Genomic DNA, 27,810 nt, shown 5'->3' with positions numbered 1-27,810 from the left:
AGTTGTCGATTTATAATATTTGTCAATTCTAAAATATTTTTCCGTGACTCGCAAAAATCTGCGTCGATATGTATTCACGCATATACGTATACATACATATACATTTTCGCTAGTTTGTTGGCGAAACTGTTACAGCGGCAAGGGTAGCGGTGACAATCGGAGTTCCCTTATTTGAGTTTTTCGGCACAAGTCCGATTTTCTACCAACAACTCAATGTTGTGACGCTTTTTCGTCGCGTCAGTGCTTCGACACATTGACTCTTTGACAAAACGTAAGCTTCTGCCATTGGTTGCCCATGGCAACGGATATGCGAAAAGATGCGTGCAGCACTTGTTATTCCGCTATGAATGTTTGTACATATGTGGCTCGTATTTGCTTTCGTAAACATACAGCCAAATGTGCCAAAGAAATAATATATGTATATGCCATAGAAATTCTATTAGTACAAATGTAGAGATGATAAGGGAATAATAGAAATATGCATATGTGAAGGTCATTAAATTTTTTCATTTTGTAATAGTTGAAATATATATAAATATATAAAAAAATTATTATTTTCACCATTTTTCCAAAAAAATGGCTTATGTGATACAAAATAATCACTCATATGTGACATTGTATATTTTTTCTTCAAAGCATTTCTCTTTATTCATTCTCGCTTGAGGTCAGTCATTTTACAAATATTTCTGCCAGAGACGTGCTCATTTCTGCTAAATAGCAGTGAGAATGGTGAGTTCCTTACTTCAATTCTATCAGCTCTGTTAGTCGTCCAATCGAACCATCATACAGAATTCAATTTGCACTTTCTCTAGGTTTTTACATTTTCTGACCTAGCGTTCCAAAAAAGTCTTTAAATTTGATGTCTGTAATTTTAAATCGAGTTGGGCAGTATATAGCCATCAGGTTTAAGTCCCCACTGCGATTTTATAGCTTGTAACTGCGCTGTAGCATGAGATTCAAATGCGTCGTGATTTAATCGTTTTCTAACCAACACTGCTGTTCCACCATGTGCCTTTCCATCTGGGTGGTTTGTAATATAGAGTATAAATCCCAGTATAAAGAAATTGCTTTCATTCGTAAGATGAGTTTCTGATAATAGCATTACAGCCATATTATTTTCATCCAGAAATCTAATAAGTTCCAGTTTATGTGTTAACACCTTAGCCTTACATATAGTTTTGGTGCAATAAAGAACTCAAGCTTCTTCGCTTGGCTCTTTATTTCCACTTCAGAGTTAAAAATAAAAGAAACAAGCTTCCTTGCTTAGTTCTATACTTCAACTGAATTAATCTTTATTTCAATCTGAGCAGCTTACGTACTAATTTGATGTGCGCGTAGGCACTTATACATGTGTTTATACTTACATACATACATACATATATTTGCATGCATGCCAGAGGAATTTGTTTGGTCAGCAGAAATGTGTAGGCAAACTTGATACGTTTCAAGATAGAGTTCATGTATGAAGTCTTTCTTGAAATGAATATTGTTTATTTATTATTTTTTCTAGGGAGTGTATGTCAATATGTGACTCCTCCACCCCTAGATTCAATGGACTCCATTGAATATCTAACATTGAATGCTACAAAGTTTTCTTATTATTACTAGTAATGATTATAAAAGTATAGTTACATTGTTGTTTCTATTTTATTTTGTTCATGTTTTGAAATTGACATTGGACCAATTACGGTATTTGTTTTTTTTTGTGTTTTCCCCATTTGAAAGAGGTTGAATTTGCAACTCTACATTTAGATTTGTATTTTTATTTCTCTAATATATTATACATTTTACCAGTATTCCTATTGCTATTAATAATATTATTAGTATGCTTATGCCATAATTTATATTTTTGTGTATTTTTAATTCGTCCAACTTGTTTACATTTTTTTCTTGATTTATTATTATCTCAGAGAAATGTATTACTTTTTCGAACTGTAATGCATCAGTTTCTTTTTCAGGGAAAATATATCTTTTTCTACAATAACTTTTTGGTTTTGGAATGATTTATTTTTTATCTCAATTTTACAATTATAAAAATTTATTACTGCTTTCCTTCGAGTACAATTTTTCTATTGTCACAGTTTTGTTTCATTTATATTTTATATGCATTTTTAATCAGGATAGTATCGTCTTCGATATCTTCGATCATTGTATCATTATTATATTCGTATTTACATTGGTTAAACGGACAGACGTTAATTTCTTTTAAATTTTTGAAATGTGCTTCTTCTGTATATTTATATATTTTGTTTCCTATTGTAATTGCATATTTCTGTTCTCCTATCATTATCAACATGTTTAATTTAAAAATGTCAATATTGAATCTTTCAATTTCTTCTGTTGATAATATACTAGGGTGTAATATATTATGCTCTTATTCATTGGGGGTGTTTTTTTTACGTGGCGGGTCCCAAACCCAGCGCACAACCCTATGCAGGGCGCCTTCTCACTTTAGCTCGCCTTCAAACGGATGTTCTTAGGCTACCCAAGTAGTGAGCTGCTTGAGCCATGTGTAAAAGAATCGTTTCTGGCCACTCCCAAGTGAATGGCGATCAGAGAACTTTCCTCACTTGCGTGAACTTCTACACATGACTCCATCCTTCCTTCAGTTCAGCGAATTAAAAGACAGCGGCTACGCTGGCTAGGTCATGTTGTCCGGATGGACGAAAACACTCCAGCTCTGAAAGTATTCGATGCAGTACCCGCCGGGGGAAGCAGAGGAAAAGGAAGACCTCCACTCCGCTGGAAGGACCAAGTGGAGAAGGACCTGGCTTCGCTTGGAATATCCAATTGGCGCCACGTAGCGAAAAGAAGAAACGACTAGCGCGCTGAAGTTAACTCGGCTATAATCGCGTAAGCGGTGTCTACGCCAATTAAGAAGAAGAGAATATATTATGCTCTGCTGAAGCTATGTTTTCTTGAATTTGTTCAATTTTACTTTCTAAGTGTTTAAGTTTAAGCATCTGATCGGAATAAAGCATGTGTTTTATAATTTTTTCGTTTGATTTATTTATTATACCCTAAACAGGGTATATTAAGTTTGTCACGAAGTTTGTAACACCCAGAAGGAATCGTCGGAGACCCTATAAAGTATATATATAACTGATCAGTATGTTGAACTGAGTCGATTTAGCCATGTCCGTCTGTCTGTCCGTCTGTCTGTCTGTATATATACGAACTAGTCCCTCAGTTTTTAAGATATCGTTTTGAAATTTTGCAAACGTCATTTTCTCTTCAAGAAGCTGCTCATTTGTCGGAACGGCCGTATCGGACCACTATAACATATAGCTGCCATACAAACTGAACGATCGGAATCAAATGCTTGTATGGAAAACTTTCACATTTGACAAGATGTATTCACGAAATTTGGAATATATTATTTTCTAAGGCAACAATGTAATCTCCGAAGAAATTGCTCAGATCGGTTAACTATAGCATATAGCTGCCATACAAACTGAACGATCGGAATCAAGTTCTTGTATGGACAACTTTCACATTTGGCAAGATTTATTAACGAAATTTGGTATATGTTATTTTCTAAGGCAACAATGTAATCTCCGAAGAAACTGTCGAAGATCGGTTAAATATAGCCTATAGCTGTCATACAAACTGAACGATCGGAATCAAGTTCTTGTATGGAAAACTTTCACATTTGACAAGATCTATTAACAAAATTTGGTATATGTTATTTTCTAAGGCAACAACGTAATCGATGTAATCTCCGAAGAAATTGTTGAAACTGAACGATCGGAATCAAGTTCTTGTATGGAAAACTTTCACATTTGACAAGATCTATTAACAAAATTTGGTGTATGTTATTTTCTAAGGCAACAATGTAATCATGTAATCTCCGAAGAAATTGTTCAAATCGGTTAACTATAGCATATAGCTGCCATACAAACTGAACGATCGGAATCAAGTTCTTGTATGCGAAACTTTCACATTTGAAAAGATATATTAACGAAATTTGGTATATGTTATTTTCTAAGGCAACAATATAATCTCCGAAGAAATTGTTCAGATCGGTTTACTATAGCATATAGCTGCCATACAAACTGAATGATCGGAATAAAGTTCTTGTATGGACCACTTTCACATTTGACAAAATATATTGACGAAATTGGAAATATATGTTATTTTTTGTAATCTCTAAAAAACTACTTGTTTAGAACGGATTACTATAGCACATAGCTTCCATACAAACTGAACACATAGTTACTAACAGAAATGCACCTGTGAAGGGTATTTAGCTTCGGTGCAACCGAAGTTAACGTTCTTTCTTGTTTTTTATTGATATTATTTATTATATTTTCTTTTTGATTTTGTAATTTTTCCGCGAGTTTGTTTAGTTCTTGTTCGGAAAGTAAGTTATTTATGAAATCAATTGGCCTCTTTCCTATCGTAGAATGTATGGTATTATTATAAGCGGTTATTGCTTTGAATAATTTCTCTTTCAAATTGTCGTTGTTATTTGTATCAGAATTAAAAAGTCTTAAGTGTTCATTCAAAGTTAAGTGTAATCTTTCAACATCTGTGTTTCCTGTTTTATTATAAGTGGTCGTTAGGTGAAGGTTTATTTTATTATCTTTCAAGAATTGTTTTATTGGTACCGTATCTAATTCATTGTCTGTTACTAAAGTTTCCGGTTTGCATAAATATTGAATTATTTCTTTTATGACATTTAGAATTGATATCCAAGTTCTGCACTTTAATGATTTGGCTGTTGCCTATTTTGTTAATTTATCGATGCTTGTGAGGTACATTATGCTTCTTTGTGGGTACCAAATATCAAAATGAACAATTTCATTATGTTTTTTATTACTTTCGATAATATTTAAACTATGTTTGATGGGGTCTGTCGAACTTCGCCTTATTGCATATTTCACAATTATTGATGTACTATTTCTGTATTCCTATTTGTAATTTGGGGTAGTAGTGTGTTTTTTTTTATTTCCTCAAATATTTTATTTATAACTCTTGAATTTGTAATAATAATGGTCATCTGCGCAGTAAATTACGATTAATCCTTTTTCAGGTAGGTTCTCTTGCATTATTTTTAAAATGTCGCTTTCTAGTGCTACGTTTATTATGTTTCTTATTTTCCTTTGATGTATTATTTTCTTTGTTATAGATTGCCTTTGCGTTTTTTGAATTATAAGTTGATTTTTATATATCTTGATTGCATTTTCTGTTATTTTTATGAAGTATATACTATCCGTTTCTGCAATATGTACTGTATCTATGTCATCATCATTGAATATTTCATTTAAATTCAATTCTACCATATTATTATTTTCATAATTTAGTCTGCTTAGACCATCTGCAATTACATTTTCTTTTCCTTTTATGTATAAAATGTAGAAATCAAATTCATTGAGTTTAATTTTCCACCTTTGGAGCATTTGGTTCTTTTAAGTTGTTCAGCCAAACTAATGGTCTATGATCAGTTTAAATAACAAAGCGTCGGGCAAATAAGTACGGACGGAAATATTTCGTTGCCCAAACTATTGCGAGTAACTCTTCTTCTATCGTACTATAATTTTTTTTCATGCCCATTCAAGGTACGACTGGCAAATGAAATAACAAATAATAACAATAACAAAACATATCTTGCATAAGGGCTGCTCCTAGAGCAAAATTACTAGCATCTGTGACAAGAGTAAAAGTTTTTGTGAATTCTGGGTGGATTAAAATGGGGTAATTTTTTATCAACATTTTTAATTTAAAGAAAGAATCTTTGTAATCTTGGTCATCTATGTTAATTTTTAAGTCCTTTTTTAAATGTTTTATTAAATGGTATGCTGTTTTAAAGTAATCTCTAATAAACCTCCCTCGTAATACCTAAAAATGCTTTTATTTCCTTAACGCTTCTTGGATGTAGAATCTTTTCTATTGTTTCCACTTTTTGAGGGTTTGGTTTACGCGTAATACCATCTTTTGTAATCAAGTGACCTAGGAATTTTGTTTCTTGTCTTAGGAAATCGCATTTATTTAATTGGATCTTTAGATTTTTTAGAAATTCATAATGTCCACTTGCTTGTTCGTCCATTTCAATTTGACGAAAACCTTTGACTAAGTCGAGAGTTGAAAAATATTGGCATCATATATCGACTATATTTGGAATTGGAAATCTGTCTTCCGTAGTTACGCTGTTCAACTTCCTGTAGTCGATCACAAGACGCCATGTTTGTTCATTGGCTGTGTCCAGCTTCTTTGGTACCAGCCAAATAGGGCTGTTGTAAGGACTAGAGGATGCTCTAATTATACCTTGAGTTAACATTTGGTCTATTTGTTTTTCTATTTCCGGTTTGTGTATTTCTGGGTATCGGTGGATTTTAGAGTAAGCCGGAATATCATTTTTGGTTATTATTCTATGTTTTGTTGAACTTGTACATGTTAAATTATCATTTTTGTTGTAAAATGCGCTTTTATATCTTCTTAGTATATTTATAAGTCTGTTTTTGTCTATATGGTTAAGGTGATTAGTGTCAACGAATTCTGTGACACGTTTATCTTTTATGTCATTACAGAAGTTTTCCACCTCATTGTCTTTACAGCTCATTTCGTTATATATTTATTCTTCTTTTGTTAGATAAAAAAATCAGTATTGTTTTATTTGTTTTTATTTACATATGATTACCTTTTTATTAAATTCTTTAAATATTTGGAATATGCAAAGTTTCTTAACTTCCGTTTTTCTTCCCATTGCTGTGACTTGCACATCTACTTCCCTCTTCCATTTCGGGTACAAACATTTTCGTTGATCAAACTGAACTCTGCTCCAGTGTCAATGATGAATTATAACTCTCTTATGTGTGTATCTATTATTATATAGGGGAATTGTTTTGTGGATCCCACTGAAAATTTGTATTTGCATTGCTAATATCCATAGGTTCTGGTTTATTGCGATTTGATATTGCGGACCGATTATAATTTCCTGATTGGTTGTAATTCCTGATTGGTTTGATTCCCGTCTCATTGTTGATTAAAGTTTCTCAGTGGGTTGAAATTTCCCTGTTGGTTATAATTTGTGTTTGTTGTCAGGTTTGACATTCTAGTTTGGCTTGATCCGTTGCCACTGTTATAGTTATTACCTACATTCCTTGGGACATAGCCACCGTTATACCTGTTTCGTGGCATGTAATTGTTGTTATTGTTATTTTCGTTTCTTGGGACATAGTCACCGTTATATCTATTTTGTGGCATATAATTGTTATATCTATTTAAATTACTGTTATAAGTGGAGATATTATTTATATTTTGGATGGGTCTGGAAAATGTTCTATTGTTAGCATTATCGCTAAAATTAGTCTTACGATAGCTATTTCGGTTAGGATCTTTCCTTTGTTCCCCTAGCGCTGTGAAGCATTGATGTCTAGCTTTTAATATTATTTTGTATGCCTTTTCTAGACTATCCGGGTTTTTTGCTATAAACATAGTTTTAGTGGGTTTTGGGAGATGTTCCCTAAATGATTTCAGTGCTATCCTATTAACTTCATTCGTTGAGAAATTTACTATACAAGTATAAGTATATAAATATACCTACTATACAGTATACTATTACAGAATACAAAAATGAGACTCCTGACTAATAGAGTCACTAAATTACGATTGTGACAATTAGAGACATGAGACAATCGTGACAAGCAGAATACCGATATTAAATCATTATGCGCTAATATTCTATTATCTAGTTTATTCCTAATTTTATTTATTTTAAAATAATAATTTTCTATTGTTGAGTCGAGACTGATGGTTTTCAACTCATCCATAAGTTCCGCTGAACTTCTCTTTTCCCCGCAATTGCTCAGAAGTATTTGTTTCAATGTTTCCCAATCATTCACTTGCCCATTAGAGTTTCCGTTATTTCCCAAATTTATTTTTCAGTCTGCAGCGCCCTCAAAATTTTTAGTAAATGCCCTAAAAAAAATTATGAAACCCATATGAGTTCTTAATATTGATAATAACCCGTGCCGCAACGACGATTTATTTCCCATTTAACTAACATGGGGTTTTCGTACTTTTTGCAATTAATTTTTTCTCTGCGAAGCCAATTGATACATTGCTGCAGCACCGAATTATTTTTGTAGGAAATTGAACGTTCTACAAAAAGTTTCTCTGAAATTTTTAAAAAAAATCACTTCAAAGTTATTCAAGGTCAAAGTTGAAAGTTTTTGATGTGAAATTTGACACAGATATCACTGACTGACCAAAAAAAGATATTTCGATTTTTTTTTTTTGAAAAATTTCAGAAGTATTTGTTTCAATGTTTCCCAATCACTAACTTGTCCATATCTGTGAATTATTTCCCTAGTTTTTCCTACGCATCTTCCTTTCAGATAATGGAATAAAATTTTTTGATTACTTACATCAAAAGTTAATATAGTGGGTAATATGTCTTCTTCTTCTTCTTAATTGGCGTAGAAACCGCTTAAGCGATTATAGCCGAGTTAACAACAGCGCGCCAGTCGTTTCTTCTTTTCGCTACGTGGCGCCAATTGGATATTCCAAGCGAAGCCAGGTCCTTCTCCACTTGGTCCTTCCAACGGAGTGGAGGTCTTCTTCTTCCTCTGCTTCCCCCGGCGGGTACTGCGTCGAATATTTTCAGAGCTGGAGTGTTTTCGTCCATCCGGACAATATGACCTAGCCAGCGTAGCCGTTGTCTTTTAATTCGCTGAACTATGTCGATGTCGTCGTATATCTCGTACAGCTCATCGTTCCATCGAATGCGGTATTCGCCGTGGCTAACGCGCAAAGGACCATAAATCTTTCGCAGAACTTTTCTCTCGAAAACTCGCAACGTCGACTCATCCGTTGTTGACATCGTCCAAGACTCTGCACCATACAGCAGTACGGGAATTATGAGTGACTTATAGGGTTTGGTTTTTGTTTGTCGAGAGAGGACTTTGCTTCTTAATTGGCTACTCAGTCCGAAGTAGCACCTGTTGGCAAGAGTTATCCTGCGTTGGATTTCTAGGCTGACATTGTTGGTGGTGTTTACGCTGGTTCCAATATAGACGAAATTATCTACGACTTCAAAGTTATGACTGTCAACAGTGACGTGAGAGCCAAGTCGCGAATGCGACGACTGCTTGTTTGATGACAGGAGATATTTCGTCTTGCCCTCGTTCACTGCCAGACCCATTTTCTGTGCTTCCTTGTCCAGCCTAGAGAAAGCAGAACTAACGGCGCGGGTGTTGAGGCCGATGATATCAATATCATCGGCATACGCCAACAGCTGTACACTCTTATAGAAGATGGTACCTTCTCTATTTAGTTCTGCGGCTCGAACTATTTTCTCCAAAAGCAGGTTGAAAAAGTCGCACGATAGGGAATCGCCTTGTCTGAAACCTCGTTTGGTATCGAACGGCTCGGAGAGATCCTTCCCGATCCTGACGGAGCTTTTGGTGTTACTCAACGTCAGTTTACACAGCCGTATTAGTTTTGCGGGGATCCCAAATTCAGACATCGCGGCATAAAGGCAGCTCCTTTTCATGCTGTCGAAAGCAGCTTTGAAATCGACGAAGAGGTGGTGTGTGTCGCTTCTTCTTTCACGGGTCTTTTCCAAGATTTGGCGCATGGTGAATATCTGGTCGGTTGTTGATTTTCCAGGTCTAAAGCCACACTGATAAGGTCCAATCAGTTTGTTGACGGTGGGCTTTAATCTTTCACACAATACGCACGATAGAACCATATATGCGATGTTGAGGAGGCTAATCCCACGGTAGTTGGCGCAGATTGTGGGGTCTCCTTTTTTATGGATTGGGCATAGCACACTTAAATTCCAATCGTTGGGCATGCTTTCGTCCGACCATATTTTGCAAAGAAGCTGATGCATGCTCCCTATTAGTTCCTCGCCGCCGTGTTTGATTAGCTCGGCCGGCAGTCCGTCGGCCCCTGCCGCTTTGTTGTTCTTCAGGCGGGCAATTGCTATTCGAACTTCTTCATGGTCGGGCAATGGAACGTCTGCTCCATCGTCATCGATTGGGGAATCGCGTTCTCCTTCTCCTGGTGTTGTGCGTTCACTGCCATTCAGCAGGCTGGAGAAGTGTTTCCTCCATAATTTAAGTATGCTCTGGGCATCAGTGACTAGATCACCTTTGAGGGTTCTACAGGAATACGCTCCGGTCTTGAAACCTTCCGTAAGCCGCCGCATTTTTTCGTAGAATTTTCGAGCATTACCCATGTCGGCCAGCTTATCAAGCTCTTCGTACTCACGCATTTCAGCCTCTTTCTTCTTCTGTCTACAAATGCGTCTCGCTTCCCTTTTCAACGCTCGGTATCTATCCCATCCCGCACGTGTAGTGGTTGATCGTAATGTTTCGAGGTAGGCAGCCTGTTTTCTCTCCGCTGCGACACGGCACTCCTCGTCGTACCAGCTGTTCTTTTGCACTTTCCGAAAACCAATGGCTTCGGTTGCAGCTGTACGTAAGGAGTTTGAAATGCCGTCCCACAGTTCCCTTATACCGAGTTATTGACGAGTGCTCTCAGAGAGCAGGAGTGCAAGCCGAGTAGAAAATCGTTCGGCTGTCTGTTGTGATTGCAGCTTCTCGACGTCGAACCTTCCTTGTGTTTGTTGGCGCGCGTTTTTTGCTGCACAGAGGCGGGTGCGAATCTTAGCTGCAACAAGATAGTGGTCCGAGTCGATGTTAGGACCTCGGAGCGCACGCACATCTAAAATACTGGAGACGTGTCCTCCGTCTATCACAACATGATCGATCTGGTTGGTGGTTTTTCGATCCGGAGACAGCCAGGTAGCTTGATGAATCTTCTTATGCTGGAATCTAGTACTACAGATAACCATATTTCGGGCCCCGGCGAGGTCAATCAGCCTCAACCCATTTGGGGATGTTTCGTCGTGGAGGCTGAATTTACAGACCGTAGTGCCAAAGATACCTTCTTTGCCCACCCTGGCGTTAAAGTCACCAAGCACGATTTTGACATCGTGGCGGGGGCAGCTCTCATAAGCGCGCTCCAAGCGCTCATAGAAGGCATCTTTGGTCACATCGTCCTTCTCTTCCGTCGGGGCGTGGGCGCAAATCAGCGTTATGTTGAAGAACCTCGCTTTGATGCGGATTGTGGCTAGACGTTCATTCACCGCAGTGAATGATAGTACTCGGCGACGGAATCTCTCTCCCACCACGAATCCTACACCAAACTTGCGCTCCTTTATATGGCCACTGTAGTAAATGTCACAAGGACCTACTCGTCTCTGTCCTTGTCCCGTCCATCGCATTTCTTGGACGGCGGTGATGTCAGCCTTTGTCTTTACGAGGACATCAACCAGCTGGGCAGCGGCGCCTTCCCAATTAAGGGACCGGACATTCCAGGTGCATGCCCTCAATTCGTAGTCCTTATTTCGTTTGCCATGGTCGTCATCAAAAGGGGGGTCTCTCATCCGAGGCTGGTTGTAGCTCTTCACTGGGGGTGTTTTTTACGTGGCGGGTCCCAAACCCAGCGCACAACCCTTGTAGGCAATGTTTCGCCTTCTCACTTTAGCTCGCCTTCGAACGGATGTTCTTAGGCTACCCAGAGGATACTTGGTCAAAGACCGGAAGTAGTGAGCTGCTTGAGCCATGTGTAAAAGAATCGTTTCTGGCCACTCCCAAGTGAATGGCGATCAGAGAACTTTCCTCACTTGCGTGAACTTCTACACATGACTCCATCCTCCCCTCTTCAATTTGCTTAATAAAGTCTGTTAGTTGGTTCGGATCTCGTCCATCAAATTCTGCAATTCCATTAATACAGTTCAAAGTGAGTTGAAAAAATGGTATGGTGGATGCTTCCATTTTGAGGCAATTTTATTTCAAGTGAAAATAATAAAAAAAATGTTCGTATTTATTTTGATTCAATTTAGTTTCATAAAAGAAGTTCCTACTGTGTATTTTAATTGATCTTGTACAGTTTGAGAGGTGCTGTCTACTCTTGTAGTCAAAACACCTATCTAACAGTTTGAAAAGAAATCTGGTCCAGCCACATTAGCAATTTTACCATTACAGTTTTGGAGTCACTGTTTTAGTGAAACATTATTATTTGTTTTCGATTTTGCAACACTCTGTGTACTCACGATAGAATTTTTATTTTACACTATTGTGCGATAATTTTTAAATTTTTTGTATTTTCCTACTTACTCTAACAAATTTATTATATTTATATATATTTTTCTTACTCTTATTTGTTCTGCTGTTTGGTACTGCTGCTGCTGTTGCTTTTGTTGCTGCTGTTGCTTTTGCTGCTGTTGATGTTGTTATAATTGCTGTTATTGCTGCTGCTGTTGTTACCGCTGTTGATGATGTTGTTTTTATTAATGTTGCCGCTGCTGCTGTTGTTGCCTTTATTTAGGTTTACTAATTCCCATTCTGTTTTTATTTCGTTTTATTACATGTTTTTAACGCTGTTGATGGTGTTGTTTTTATTATTGTTGCTGTTCCTATTATAATTATAATTAATTTTAATTGCCATTTTATTTTGTTACGCGTTTTGCACTTTGTTAATTAATAACTTGGTTTACTTATTTGTGAATTCTTGACTTGTGAATCCTCGTCGCCAGTTTTGGTGCAATAAAGAACTCAAGCTTCTTCGCTTAGCTCTTTTTTTCCACTTCAGAGTTTAAAATAAAAGACACGAGCTTACTTGCTTAGTTTTATAGTTTATACTTCAACTGAATTAATCTTTATACATATTATATACAAATGTTCAATACGTTCATTATATACTTTAAAAAGTTTACAACAAAGTTTGGTTTTGTGCTTTGATTATCTCTTGAATCATATTTTGCATTTAAGACATAAATTGAAATCATAGTTTCAACGTTACCTTTCACTATGTTTGCATAGTGTGGCAATCTCTTTAATATTTAACATTTGTTTACGACGTGATTGAATTCCGACAAACAAATTCGTTGTTAAATCTTTATACACTCAGTCCTTTTTTTACGCGACCTCTTTTTACGCTATTTCACTTTAACGCGGTTATTTTTGCAGCGCAAATTCCTTTTTTTACGCGAATTTCTCACTTTAACGCGATTGCTTTTTTTGGTTTTTTGCTTGGTCTTAAACTTGCAGCAGAATGTGCACGAATTTTTCAAAAAGAATTGAGTGTATGCATGTTAAGATATAAAGAACTACATCGGAATTTATTGGGTCTAAAAAGAAGCATTCAAACAAAATTAACTGAGTTTATGGTGCAAACTCAGTCGGAGACGCTAAGTCAATCAGAACATCATTCCATAGTTCTTACTATTGATTCTGTTACAAATTCTAGTGATATCAGTGCCGGCCATCAAAATAAGCGGCTAAAAATAATTTAAACTACGGATAATGACAGTGATTAAACAGCATTCAATGGTTTTTTTCAATAAATCTACCTATTTTCTACTTTCTTCTCTTTTATATATGGTTTTTGTTTTGTATTTTTTATTTTGTTATGAATGAATAAATCATAAGTCTGAAATTTGAAACTTATTGTATTGCTTTTGAATATTTTTTTGCGCGTATATTTTGTTATACGCGATATTTTTTATATTCGGATCCAATTCGTCAGTTAATATTGGAAAACTAACCATTTTTACGCGATTTTTTTTTACGCGATTAGTGGCAGAACCGAAAATCGCGTAAAAAAAGGACTGAGTGTATATGTATGTATAATGCAACACCTATAGTTTGCAGTGTGATTTACCCCACAATTACAACATTTTTTTTAAAGGCTCTTTTTTAAAAGTACATTTTGAAGTAGGGTGCAGATCATCAAGCGTCCATACGATTTTTCTTATGTGGTTTCTCTTCGGTGATTCTGCGATCAAGCAGATATTATAAATTGTAAATCGGGTGTGTTTCAGTTTTCATTAGTTAGTTAGAATTTGGCAACAATTCTATTTTGAACATTGGTTGTGTGACTTTGTTTCTATTAAAAATATTTACAACTAATTTCGAACTAAAACCACCTTCTTTCAGTACTTCTTTAACATCGTTAGAGTCTACCGAAGACTCTATACCTTTTATAACAACTACCACGCCTTACCTCTTCAGTTGGTAAGGGTAGTAACTCTTGTTATTATTTGACAAGACTTTTACAACATCCATGAAACTTTTTTCAGTGTATGCTTCAATTTTTGTTTTATCTATGTTACTTTTTTTCTAGGGCACATTGTGAAAATTGTTTGTGCCTATTAAATTGCTTATTGTGGAGACAATCGCGTTTGAGCTACGCTAACGCAAATATATTGGAGGGGGTTTGGCATTCACGACTATGGTACCCTTTGCATCATCGTTAGGTTTTTTGCTCAGTAAGTCAAATCTGTTGCCATTAAGAAGTGCTGGTTTTTTACCATTTGGCGCGCCTGGTTCAAATTTGTTGGTATTGACCGCTGATTTGATTAGAGCTTTTTACATTTATAAAGCTATCCTTTTTTTCTTGGTACATTCTCATCTTGCATTTTGTTTTCCTTCACTGTCCTAGTGCTTGCTGGTAGTATACAGGTACCAGCTTGCCGTCAGAACGGGAAAATAACAGCGATATGCACATGTTCTCACCAAAATTACAACTCTCCTTATTGTTACTTTTTTTAGTTGTGTGAGGTTTACCTTATGCTGACGTAAATTCAAATGCTCACAATTTCCTCAATTAAAAGTCGATACATCGAAAGTAATAAAAAATGGATTTAATAAAAATAAAACCGCAAATTAAGTTACATTTGTTCATTTCAATATGTTTATGAAATATACTTATGAAAGTTTTAAAATATATCATTAATGAAAAATTAGCTAAATAAATTTGAAGTTTAAAAGTTTAAAGGAAATTGTGTTTGTAAATCGCTCCATATTTCCAACGGATTTTCTTCTAGCCTTCCAACTGGAGTGGACAAATATATGGATAGCTCATCTAACATAACAAGCAAACTCTTTCTGTCTTCACTCAGATCAGCAAGACCTTTCGAAATATTTTTAAAAAGATTTATTGTCGAAGATGTCCTTTTCCTACATGGAAATAAAACAATTCCATAGCACCAATTTGGGTTTAGTGCAAAACATGATACCTTAGAGCATGTTAATACAATTACTAACGAAATTAGAAAGTTATTCAGATATTGTTCAGCGATATTCTTTGCTTTATACCGGAGGAGCATTTAACTTTAGTCGAAGAATGACTAGCCAATTGGAGAATAAATGTAAAGTATAAGCATGTAACATTTTAATAAGACCAATTATGTGTCAGCCGATTAAAACTGAATAAGTTCCACAAACAAATCCTGAAATTTACCTGAGCTTTCATTTGTACAGAATGCTCATGTAGAGAAAATATATGTATATCCAGCAAACAATTTCTTTGGAAATAAGAGCAGCACCATCACCTATCTTGAGACCTGCATTCATTATTGGATAATATTCGACCAAATAGACCACGTCTAGCATGCAGAGAAGAAACTATAGCAGCCGTAGCTGAGAGTGTATACGAAGATCGTAGAGAGTCGATTCGGCGCTGTTCGCAGCTACTCGAACTGACGCATGTTACGACTTGGCACATTTTACGTCGAGATCTGAAACTGAAAGCGTACAGAAACAGTTTGTGTAAGAATTGAAGTCGCTCGACTTTCCCAAGCGACATCACTTCGCTCTATGGGCTCTTGAAAAGTTTCAAGAAGATCCAACGTTTTCGAGCCAAAGTGTTGAGGCTCATTTCTGTCTCATTGGGTATGTAAAGAAACAAAATTGACGCATTCGGGACAAAGAGCAACCTGAAAAGATTCAAGAGCTGCCATTTTATCCAAAAAAAACAACGGGCGGGTGGAATCATCGGCCTGTGAGGACATAACCATCAATAGCGACCGTTATCGCGCCAATAAACCGACTGTTCGATGCCTAAAATTTAAGCTCGTGACAATGACACACATTTGACAATGTATCTACACAAAAGTAGGCACAGGTTATTTTCTAAGACAATAATGTAATATACGAAGAAATTGTGTAGATCGGCTTACTATAGCCTATAGCTGCCATACAAACGGAATGTACGGAATCTAGTGCTGGTAAGGAAAACTTTTGTATTTGACGAGATATTTCCACGAAATTTGGTATAGATTATTTTCTAAGTTATTGTTTATAGAAATAATGTAGTTCCGAAGAAATTGTTCATATCGGATTAGTATAGCATATAGCTTCCTTAGATTTATTCTGTGAAGGGTATATTAGCTTCGGTGCAGCCGAAGTTAACGTTTTTTCTTGGTTCATATTATTAACAGAAAATAGAAAAAGAAGCTCTGTAAGTTTCATTAAACTAAATCAACCAAATGTTGAAAATCCTGATATTATTAATATATCTCAAATATTTACCAATATATGCGATATTAAGTCTGCCAGAAGTTTCATAATCTCTATGATAGCTATACGGGTATCTGGCCTGAAGGAAAATGAACCCGATTACGAATGGTGCTGATTCGTCTTCATCCATCGCAGCACGCTTTCGCTATTTAGCAGTTTATAGACGTGTTCCCTTCACAGCGCAAGTGTACTCTGTGCTTCTGTTATCAGGTTCCATTCCTATCTTCCCAAAAGCCGACCCAGGACTTGAAACCATTTGTTTGCTGCTTTAATTTTTGATACAAATTTCGGGCCGAACTTCTGCTAACCAGCAAATCGTACTCATCTCTTTGTGTTTCCCCTTGTTTAAATGAGCATTCACCCCCTTTACCCGTAAAAATGGCGCACCCTAATAAGGTAACTTAATTCACCACAGCTGATGACACTACATCACACCACAATTGAGAACGTCCCCACACCTAGCAAACGGTCACCATACGACAACTCTCCATGCCTATACACCAAAAAACGCATCAAAAAGGATGGAAAACGGAAAAGCAGACACATTTCGTCACTTTTTTCGTTACACTCGCCCGTGCTGATACTTTTCGATTCGTCTGCGGGCCTAAACGCATAATTTATACCCTTTTTTCGAGGCAGAGCTCAAACGCTTCTGCGTAACTTTGGATCGGCTGTGATCCGGAACTATTTCGACATCGCTGCGTTCCACATCGATTCTGCATTTGTTGTTCAATAAAATTCCATTTGTTGTAACCGGAATTTATATTAAAAATAAATTATCACTTATTTCGTATCCGCTAAAATAATGATTTTTAATTAGTAAAATTAATCGCGAGTGTTAGTGACGCATAAACTTAAATACAGTGGTATGATTCTCACTTAGTTGGGCACCCAAATAAACACCCCTTTTTATTGAAGAAACGCATCTCTTCTCGTCTCGCGTTATTGTTGTTTTACAGCCTTAGTCAAAATCGGCTGCAGGGTGACTTTGTACGCAGCTTTTTTCTCTACATTGACGGAGCGTCATTCATTACCATATTAAGTATTTCTGCTGTCTGTTGTGCGTCCTTCGCTTCACTCTATGTACTTTGCAAGCGTGCCTTTAACTACGCACGTTTTCATTAGGACAGAGCCATGTAGCTTTATAAAAGCTTAGAAGCTAACCTTTGGTCCAAGATGCTTTCTTTTTTTACATTGACGTTATAATCGCCAAGCACACGCTTCCTCAAAGCGTTCTTAGAATTGCTCTTTGGCATCGTCATTCTTATCTTCTGTCGGAGTTTGTACAAAAATTGGCTATGCCTTCAGTCAGTGGGATGAATCTGGATAGAAGAAGGCGAAGTACCAACCAACCATAAGTCTTACGCCACCATTATCTCATGGCAGCTTCCTGGCAGCTACACCTTTCCTATAGAGGGTATTCTCTTTGGAATTACAATTTAACGTGGCGGATCTTAGCGGTACAACCCCAGTTGTGATAAAAGTTTCACCTACCACGTTAGTATAAGAATAAACCTTTTAGAGGCGGGATCACGAATACTTTTTAAAAATTTTCCAATCAGTTGTGCACCTTATTAATTCGATTTTATATCAAATAACAATTTTATATTTTAATTTGCGGGTTTGCGCAAAGCTTGTTTTTATATTCTTGCAACATGGCTTCCGTGAAAATTGAGATATCTTATTAAAAAAAATGAGGACCTGTTCATAGATATGGATCATCGAACCACTTACGCGCAATGTAAACGCCATTAATCGAAAACCGGAGAGAACCCTTTTTATAATAATAGTATGCCTGTATATCAAACCTGGGTTGAATCGGTTGAATTACTTCTTTAGCCCCCATATATGGATCTCACATAACTTGATAACCTTTGTAACCGCAAAGTTGTAAAAATATGAATTGTTTGGTTTCCCTTACGCTTCTTTAATCTTTAATACTCTATTTCTTTCTGCTCCAGGCAAAATGTGGTCCATGTCAGAAGCAACAAAAATACATAAAACTTTGTTTACTCTTTCTTAGAGATAATAAGTCGTGTATTAACAGTAAAAATAATGACTAATCACATTTTCAGAAGCAAAATAATTTAAATTTGATCATCGAAAAGATCAATTAACAAAGTTTGATGACTGACAGAACGGGAGAGTTGATTACGCTTATGCAATTGTTTTTTGTCTGGGTTTGTATAGAGCTGGAAACCATTTTACTACAGCACATTCCGGTAAACAACGTTGTGGGACTTATTGTTTTCTGCGTAAATAAAAAAAAATTTGCCCTCCGCACACTCAAACTACGTTGTCTGTGGGACGAGCAAAAGGTGACGAGGTGAATGCCGACTACTTTTAGAGTTTGTCCTTGACGTTTAATTCTTGTGATAGTGAAAGCTACTTTTTAAAGAAATTGTAGGCGATTGAACTGGAAGGGTGAGTTTGTGGGAGTTATAGGTATTTTGGGTCTCTTTTGATCTCCAAGCGCAGTTGTAGAGTCTAGGCGGGTCCAGGTGACGCAATAGTGTGAAAAGTACACCAACTTTGAGATTCAATTTGTTGGAGGGTACCCTTGAAAAGTCGAGGGAATTTAAGAACTCTACAGGGTATAGTTGCGTGGTCAGTTGTCATCACCGTATCTATTGAGATGTAGGTGCTCTCCTCACCTGGAACTTTCTATAATATTATTCTATTCATTATTCATCTTGATAGCGTAACCACTTCTCGTTAGCCAACTTTTCTTGTAAACTTGGAAACACCTCATTAAAACGGTTATCTTCCGAACTAACAACATTCCTTAATAGGAATTTGAGTGATAGTATCCGTCCTCGACCTCGAGAAGCGTTTGTGCGAAGAGTCCAGATTGCTGATCCTTGAAGAGCTGAACCCCATGTGAGTATTCAGCTGTAACTGCTTACATATGCCCACAACGCCAAAGCATTGAGGTATGCGTTTCTCTCGTCTTCCGCGGTACCTCGCTCGATAATCGGCTACGTCTGTCAGAAAGACGACCACTCCACCTGTCAAAATTTTATTGCTTGCTTGTGCGTTCATGCCAAGCTACTACTTTTGCTGATATTGCAAAAATTCGTTTCATTACTTGTACTATTCAGCTCGAGATTTAGCCAGCGCAACCACCTTATTTTTGCGCAACTGTGCCAGCAAGAAATTTTCTGGTGCCCTCCTACTCCAAAAAAACAAGACCTTTATCAGTTTATTATTAAATTGAAAATTTATTTGGTTGACTCGAATTTCAAAAGACACAGTATCATAACCAAGGACTCTGACCAAATGAGTGGTGAGCTCCTCAGTTTCTTTGTGGGGCAGGCATACCAAAGTCGAGCAGTAATTTTCCACCATTGTAAACATTTTATCTTCAGTAAGTGTCAGCGCTTCAGCGTTGCAGAGGACGTAGGTACTTATCATAATCGCAAAGAGCTCTTTCATCGAGCACACTCAATGTGTGTTATGTGTACGGTATAAATTTTACCCAGGGTATCTGAGGCTTTCACACCAGGCCAACAATCGACGGGTGGGTAGTCTGTTTATATTTGATAGTATGGACCGAATAGAATTTAGTAAATGTGGAGGGTTAAACATTTTGCAAAGCTGCGGTGAATATAGGACCACTCAGCTATTACCCACGGACACGCTTTCCGCGGTGCATCTCAACTTAATATTAGCAGTACGTCCCCTTATTGGGACGTCTATGCAACAGTTACCCATTTTAATTCGTTTTCAAATCCTTTAAAAGCACGCGTGGATATTTTTGAAGTTATACTTCTTATGCGAGTTCAGAAAAGGTTGCGTTAAATGTTTAACGCTTACATATTTACGCTAGCTTATTGGCGAAGATGTTTGAGCAGCAAGGGAAGCGGTGACAATCGGCGATCGCTTGTTAGTTTCTTTCGGCACAGCTCGGATTTTCTACCAGCAACACAATGTTGTGACGCTTTGTCGTCGTGTCAGTGCTTCGACACATTGACTTTGAGAAAGCGTGAGTTTCGGCCATGCGAAAGATGCGTGCGACACTTGTTATTATGAATGTATGTATGTACATATGTATGTATGTGGCTTGCATTTGCTTTCGTAAGCATACAGAAATGTGCCAAAGAAATAATATACTACTGTATGCATATGCCATACAAATTCTTTTGGTATACTATATGGAAATGATAACGAATATGCATATTTCATGAAGGTCATCAATTTTCTTTGAAGAAATGAAGTTCATTTGGCACATCTTTACTTTGTAATAGTCGAAATAAATATAAATAATATTTGAAATATTAATTTATTTAAAAATTAAAAAATAAAATTAAAGAGAAATAAAATTAAAATTATTGAAGTGAAACTTCTCAGGCGACTTCGGAAAAGATTGCGTTAAAAGTTTAACGATTCAGTGGAGGGGCGAGGGCGAGAGAGAGAGAGAGAGAGAGAGAGATATAGATATAGATAATGAGAGTAAAGTAGAGAACTTAAAGCATAAGGTGCAGGTTCGACAGCGAATATTTGTAATAGCACAGCCAGTGAAAAACGTTGAATCGGGGCTCTTGTCAGCTGCCACGACCTATCTTATGGGCGCGCAATGTAACTGAACAGTGAAAAACGGAGTAGCTCTTTGACGTGGGATGACGTGAGAATTCACGGCATTTGGATTTTTGCCGTGGAAACGTGTCAGCTGATTGCTCTCTCACAACGCAGGATTGCCAATATCGATACACTGTAGTAATTATCAACTTTTATAATTCAATCTTTTCAATATGTTTCAATATGTTTGAAATTTTCTTAAAATAACTCAAAATCAAAGTCGAATGCTATTATTTATAAATATGTAAACTATTTTTAATAGTTTGTTTTCAGTTTTGATATTTTGTATTGTAAAAAATTGTAATTGAAAACAAAGATGTGCTCAAAACTATATATGCGTATTGGGCAATGGCAACATTGTTCAAATGTAAACAAACAAAGATGGCTGATTTCTGCGTTTTTACCACGTTTTTCACTGTGCTCACACTTTGGCCATGAGGAAGGAAAAGGAAGGAAGGCAGTAGCGTTTTTCACTGGATGTGCTATTAGATTTGTAGTAAGGAATTCACCTCACTACCACAGAATTCGCGCTGTGAAGAGAAATAAATATATGTATGTATTTTCGGCATATGATGATGTGGGATGTATGCCCAAGCAGAGAATATGAAGAGACATAGATATATGTATGTAAGCATGCCCATGATTACACTCCCAACGAATGTAAAGAATTCCGTTGTGCTTGTTTAAATTTTTGCTTTCAACAAGGTAATCGCTTGTATGTGCAATGTATACATATATGTTCATATGTATGTATGTATGTATATATGTATGCTTTTGCGTTTTGCCCTCAGCAATTCAATATTGACATTTAAACATAATTATGATATGAGTATAATTTTGTGTGAATGCATGCATAATAATATTTATAGTCAATTTGGATATTTAATCAAATATAGTAAATTTTACAACAAAAACGATTTCATTCATAAACGCAGGCGCGATTTCCACAAGCGACCTCGCTTCATTCATAAAAACAGACGCCGTACCATCTCCCCAAGCATGCCTTTGTCAACAAGCGTCTTTTCGCGACGATGGCAAAAGCTAAAAATCATAAATTGAACAACTTCTAAAATATTACTTTAAGTTCTCTGCTTAAAGCATAGAGAAGGTGCAAATTGAACTCTGTATGATGTTGTATGTGATTTTAAGAAAGTGTTGGTCACTGCACCATATTTTTATCTTTTCCCTCTCGCTAGTTTTCTTTCATACAAAATGATATGCATTTGTTTAACTGGATGCCCAATTCGTGGGAACATCCACTACTATTTAGATTGTTAATAAAGCACTTACACTCGAGTACCACTTATAAGTTAAAATGCGAATTATTTCGAATACATAGATTAAAGTTTATTTTAGTTTTATTAAGTTGTGATCGTTACAATTAAGATGATTGTATAAAAAATGGTTCCGAGGGTAACGAAATGATTTGTCGATTCCTTCGTTCAGTTTATAAGATGAACACAGCGCCCCCAGTGTCCTGGCCCCCTAGGCGAATATTTGGCCTAGTATTACGTATATGATGTCGCAGAACACATGTTATAAATGTTGAAAACGGCTCTGGTTTTAAACATACTTATGCTTTTACGTGCGTACAAATAAGAAACTATATTTTACGGAGTTTCATAGTTATTATATTTGCGGTTGTTTCTTTGACCGGTTTATTATTTGTGCTTTTATTTAAAATTTCTTTACCATCGGCTTGGTAAACTAGCTATTTATTAGTTGCCTTTTCTGTGTTATAATGTGCTTATAAAGGATAGTAACTCCACGCCTGGCTCAGATGTGGCCAGAATGGGTACTCCTTAGCCCCGGAGTTGGGACTATGAAATTAGAGGGATCTTGCGAGAGAGTGGCCGTGAATGGAGAACGGCTTCGATTTGTACAGTAGAGATTTCTTCATAATTAATTTGATGCTTTCTATAGCTGATTCCTATAACCCACTTATATGATCATATGAGGAGCACTTGCGTAGCTGCCATAAGAGCGATCTTTAGCTATTTGTAAGAGAAGGTACGTCACTGTACCACATTAGGAGTATGGTGATCTCTTAACTTGCTTTTGAGATTTTATTTATTTGAAAATTTAAGCCTCTGTGGGGCAATATTGTATGAAGAGCCGATTTTTTTTTTTTGTGTGTTTTTTTTTTTTACTTTTTGAGACACTTTTGTTATAATTTCTGTTTAAGAACGTATGCACTAATTTAACGACCGCACCCACATAGTTTGAAAATTTTTAAGCAGGATTTTTGTGTCATTATTGGCGAAAGCCATCCTGCGGGGTCGAAAGGTTACGAACCTTGCTTTTTCTACCTTTATGTGGGGCATTGGAAAATTGTGATATATAAATATTTGATCGAGTTGTGGCTTTAGAGAAGTCTTCACAATACTGATCTTCTGGAGTTTTGTTGGTTATAGGGGGAAGTTTCCTTAACATTCGAAATTTCCTGAATTGTGAATTAAGGTATCTGTTTGTATTATACTCAACTTTAGTTGGCATGGTGGTAACTAGTTCTGTAACTAGTCCACTTTGTGTTTCGCTGTGCAGCGTTTAAACTTTTTGTGCCTTTGAGCAACGTGGTGTCTCTTGGCAATTTTTAAAATTTTGAACTTCAGGATTTGCTTTTGCAACTAAGCCTATGGTTCTTTTTGTAAAAGCGCTTCTTTGGAGTGAGATTGGATATCTGCTGTAATGAAGCATTGAATTGTGTCATTTCTGACAATAAAAGCAGTTAAATTTGCTTTTGCAATTTTTAAGATTATGTGTATTGGACAAGCAGTTTGTACAGAGTCTCTTTGATCTGACAAAGTTGTTCCTTTCGTTAGTGTTTAATTTTTTAAACTTCTCGCAAGTTTTAAGTTTATGCCCCCTTTTACATAATTCGCATGACGTTTGTATTCTTTGTTCGGATGTGAACGTTTGTGTTTGGTACAAGCTTTTGTTTAAATGTTTGTTGCTTTAGCTTGGGGTCTATTTAAGCTTCTATTTTGGTCGTGTTTAATGTTCTTAATTTTGATTCTTTTTTCTTCTAACCTTTCCGCAATTTCATATTGGGTGGTGAGAAAATCTTCCATTTGTTGCCACGTTGGGCACTTTTTCCGTGATGAGAGCGATTGCTCCCATAGAAGTAACGACTTTTCTGGTATTGCGGCGGTGCAAATGTTTACCAGAATAGGATCCCAGCTGTCTGTGGGGATATTAAGTGTCGATAGAACCGAGAAACAATTAGAAACAGTGGATTCTAGTTTAATGAATTCTACACTTGTTTCTTTCTTAATTTTAGGCAAGTTTAATAGTGTCGTAATAAGCAAGTATCGACCAGTATTCTTTCGTTTTCAAATCTAGCTTCTAGAGCTTCCCAAGCCAAATTGAAATTTTCGTCATTTAATGCGAACTGTTTAACTATTTCGCCTGCTTGACCTTTTGTTTTGTATCTGAGGTGATACAATTTTTGCGCTTGTGATAATTGAGGATGGTTTATGTACACGGCTGTGAACATGTCCCGGAAGGACGGCCATTCTTCATAACCTCCGTGAAAGATTTCTGTGTCACATGCGGGCAACTCGAGGTGGATGCCTGAACTTGCCTTTTGACTGTCTATTCGTGGCTGCTGTACTCTACTGTGGGGAGTAGGTCCAATTGCTTTAATGAGCTTTAGTTGATCGGAGATCATAGCTTTTGTTTCTTCATACTGGTATAAGCAGTTTTCATATATCACGTAAGCCGATTGTTTCAAAGTTTTTGATAGGTCTGAATCGTCAGAACCTACTATGGCGTCATGAGCCGCTTGGAGACGAGTCCAAAAATTATCGAGATTTTCGTTTTTTATTTGTAATGCGGATTCAGAATTTGCCAGAATAGGCGAAGATGAAAACCGAGTGCAGTATCTTATTAAACTTTCACTTTGTGAAACAAATTTAGCAACCTGTTTTGAGCTTGTAGCTCCTGCAAGTGTAATTTGACTTATATCGTCATTCATCTTAATTAAAATTGTCTCAGTGTAGACTGATTATAATAGGAATATGGTATGATTTGAAACCGAATACTCTTTTATGTAAATAAGAGTTTATTATTTCGGATTATCTTTCTGAAAATATTTGTTTTATTAATAACGTTTTTTATTACTTGCGACAGAATAATTTGTTGCTTTTTCTTGATTTGTATGTTTTTATTATCTTATCCCTATGGTATCTTGTATTTTCATAACTTAATTATTAAGAAACGCACTTTTATTTAATTTATATTTATTATGTCCGAATGTTTTGTATTGAGGTACACCCTAATACGTGGACTTCTATATATATGCGTATGTAGGTACTTACATATGTTTTGTGCAATTGAGAGATGGTTGGAGAGATCAATGTGCTTTGTACAAGTTAAATGTCTTTAAGTTTTTTATTTAAATTTTTATTTCATTACGTTTTATAAAAACTGTACAAAAAATACTTTCTTAAAGTTAAAGTTTGTTGGAGCGATGTCCAACCTGCTTGAAGGATAGCCGAATTAAAAGTGAAATTTAAATCTAAGCTTAAGCTATCACCAACTTAATATTCTAAGCGCCGGCAGAACGAGACGTCGGCAGCGACGCATATTGTAAGTGGCGTGCTAGTAGCGTCATTAAAATCCCTATTTTTAGTTTGGCGTTCCTTTAGTGGGTAGCGGTAAAGTGGCGTGCTAGTAGCGTCATTAAAATCCCTATTTTTAGTTTGGCGTTCTTTTAGTGGGTAGCGGTAAAGTGGCGTGATGTGTTTGCCAAATTATGTACCTGCATTCCAGAGCATTCTTAGGCTTACATGGTACAGCACACTGTATAACAAAATATTTATTTTGTTAACTTACATAAGTATGCACGAATTGTTTGTTATGCTTTGTTTGTAAGCAATTGAGAGCTCGTTATAGAGATCAATTAGCTTTTTGTCCACAATCCTGCTTGTTTTTGTTTGCCAAAGAACAAGAGGTATTGCTGAATATTTGCCAATGTGGACTTTGGATAAATATATACTTAGTTACGTACAGTTTTATATGTACCAATATCTATTTTGTTATTTATTTTGTTCAAATGGTCTTTATTTGTTTTCTAGATAGAGAGATGAGGTAAAGTGGTGATGCCACTAATATGTAAAATGTTGAATTATTCACAGCTCTAACAAACTTGAAGTTATTTTACAAATAAAAGCATAAAATTGCTCTATTATAGCTTTTTTATATCATTTGTAATAACAATTGATAATTTAAAGCAAAAGTATTATTTATTTATTTTTTGCATACAAAATTTCACTTTGAACAAAATATTAAAATTTCATTGAAGTAAAAGGAATTAGTATGGCCACAACGAAATTGTGTACATACAAAATGGACAACTGCGTTGTTTTGTGTACATGCCGGCTATTGTGTTGTTGGTGCTTGTCACAAATGTACATACATGTAGTAAGATGCACAACGACGTTTTCAGTTCACTGTCGTGCTGCTGCTGCCTGTCGCGCTCTATGTGTTCAGCACTTCAAACTCAATGTAGTTTTGATACATGTTTGTTTAGGATTGTTTGTTGTAGTTATAGTGCATTTCAAATGTTTCAGTTCAAGGTTGCTTGCATTCTGAAACAAAAGGTTGTTTTGATGTTTGTTACTATTATAAGGAATTGTTCCTTAATTCGTGCACATGTAATACATATATTGATAAGTGATAAAATCATGATTTGAACTTCTGAACGCGCACATGCAAGTTAATACCACCAGTTCACATTACATGAACATATTCTTTATCTGTCATAAATATGTAGCATGACACTTACGACCCATATGGTCCGTATTGAAACATTATGTGTACTTTGCTAATACTGTCCGCCTTAGGTGGTCTAAAAATGTAACTCATAGATTGTAAGATGAATCTTCCCACTTGTAACATATGTCCTACATATGTCCTATCTCAAGTGGATTGTAGATATACTTCCTAGAATGTAAGATTAATATTTGTATCTAGGCTTAAGCAAAATATTGTATTTAAGAAAATGTAATAAAGAAAACGAGGCAGTTGCCCGGTTGACCACAGGGAGTTGACCACGGGCAGTTGACCACAGGCAGTTGACCACAGGCAGTTGACCACAGGCAGTTGACCACAGGCAGTTGACCACAGGCAGTTGACCACAGGGAGTTGCTCACGGGCAGTTGCCCGTAGCTGCCCAAAAACTAAACGGAGTTTTTAATTGGCGATCCTGCCAGGAGATGAAATAATCTCTGGTGGACCAAAATGTAACAATAAATTTCGGCGGTAACCATTTAAGGGGACAAAAAATCCCCGTGTTACCGTTTGAAAAACAATCAAGTATCCTCAATTGAGGAGAAAAGTAAAAAAAAAATGTTCAAAAAACGCTAAGTCCAAAAAGAGACACATAATCAAAAAAATCTCAGGGCCACTTAGAAAATTATTGAGAAAATTTCGAGTGTGTGTTTCTGCCTACTGCCAATCGAACGCGCCTCGTCTAAACGGATTACGAGCGAACAACAAGCAAACATACGTCCACATAAAAAACGCTGAAAGCCCCTCATATAAACAAAAGAATCAAAAAATTTCTGTAAATCAGAAATTTCGCCAAAAACATGTTATTTCATCTAAACTTCGCACACGGCCGCCAACGACGACCATTGCACAAACAACCGCCAAAATTCGACTTAAAAAGCAACAGCAACAGCAAAGTCAACAATAGCCGCAACAGTAGTAACAGCAGCAACAGCAGCAATAGCAACAGTAACAACAGCAGCAGTAGAAGCAGCAACATAAAATTAGTTGTAAGTAAGGCTTATACATATGTATTTATTAATTAAATTAAGTATAAAAATTGTTTATTGTGAGTATTAATTTGATTCATGAAACTCACAAATATATACATATATAAAAAAAAACAAACAAAACCGAAAAATAA

General features: G+C 36.3%; 1 long non-coding RNA gene across 2 annotated transcripts in view; it reads right to left on the bottom strand.

The window, feature by feature from the left end:
• LOC120780486 overlaps positions 1-25,418 on the bottom strand; it is a 34,908-nt gene extending 9,490 nt beyond the window's left edge. For both annotated transcript variants that reach the window (XR_005705879.1, XR_005705880.1), the window contains exon 1: positions 25,214-25,418. This is a non-coding gene — a long non-coding RNA (uncharacterized LOC120780486). The remainder of the gene's footprint in view (positions 1-25,213) is intronic.
• Between the last annotated feature and the right edge of the window lie 2,392 nt (positions 25,419-27,810).

The sequence above is a fragment of the Bactrocera tryoni genome, unplaced genomic scaffold (assembly GCF_016617805.1).
Source record: "Bactrocera tryoni isolate S06 unplaced genomic scaffold, CSIRO_BtryS06_freeze2 scaffold_25, whole genome shotgun sequence".
Classification (NCBI taxonomy): Eukaryota; Metazoa; Arthropoda; class Insecta; order Diptera; family Tephritidae; genus Bactrocera; species Bactrocera tryoni.
This window is presented reverse-complemented; position numbering and strand designations above follow the sequence as displayed.